General features: G+C 36.3%; 1 long non-coding RNA gene across 1 annotated transcript; it reads left to right on the top strand.

Moving 5' to 3' along the window:
* On the top strand, positions 1 to 278 carry LOC106511112 (uncharacterized). Its single transcript, XR_001309479.1, has 2 exons — positions 1 to 54; positions 137 to 278. It is a non-coding gene; the product is annotated as an uncharacterized LOC106511112 (long non-coding RNA).
* Positions 279 to 673: the final 395 nt, after the last annotated feature.

Below are 673 nucleotides of genomic sequence, written 5' to 3'. Positions count from 1 at the left end.
TTCTTCTTTCTATAAATGCATTAATATGCTTATAATTTTTGTTTAACATGCCAGGTTCTCTTTCTGTTGTTTTGACTTCTTCACTTGCTCACGTCTCAGTCTGGACTCAGCTTATAATTTTTGTTTAACATGCCAGGTTCTCTTTCTGCACTTCCTCTAACACTTTCTTCCTGTTTTTGCCTTCCTCTAAAACTCCCACTTTTACTTGCCATGTTTCAGCTTTCAACGTACATTTGAGCCCTTTCAGCTTTCCATTTATCAATAAACTGTAAACTGTCTTCATGTTTCTGAAACATGAATTTCTCATCTCCCTCCAAGGATTTATTTTTACTCAGTTGCTTACCCATACTGCTAATTTTATGCAGCTAATTTAAATCTGCTAGATTAAATAGCAAGCGTACTCTATGCTCTATCACTCCCTGTCGATAATGAGTTATTTCTAATAAACCTGTAAGTACCCGCTGTCCGATGGCTGTCGCACGGACCTCAATATGTATCGTCGGGTCTTCTATAACAATGTCGATTAAAGGCTGTATTCCTATCAAAAGACGCTGGAATCGCGGATGAGTTGGATCGTAAACATGCAGTTCTGGATCTATATAAACTTTTAACAATGGATGCACAGTTACCTCCAGTGTGCTTGTTAATTATTATTTTATTATTATTATTATTT

This window comes from Austrofundulus limnaeus, unplaced genomic scaffold, assembly GCF_001266775.1.
Source record: "Austrofundulus limnaeus strain Quisiro unplaced genomic scaffold, Austrofundulus_limnaeus-1.0 Scaffold2517, whole genome shotgun sequence".
Classification (NCBI taxonomy): Eukaryota; Metazoa; Chordata; class Actinopteri; order Cyprinodontiformes; family Rivulidae; genus Austrofundulus; species Austrofundulus limnaeus.
The sequence above is the reverse complement of the archived record's forward strand: the minus strand, read 5'-3'. Positions and strand labels throughout refer to the sequence as shown.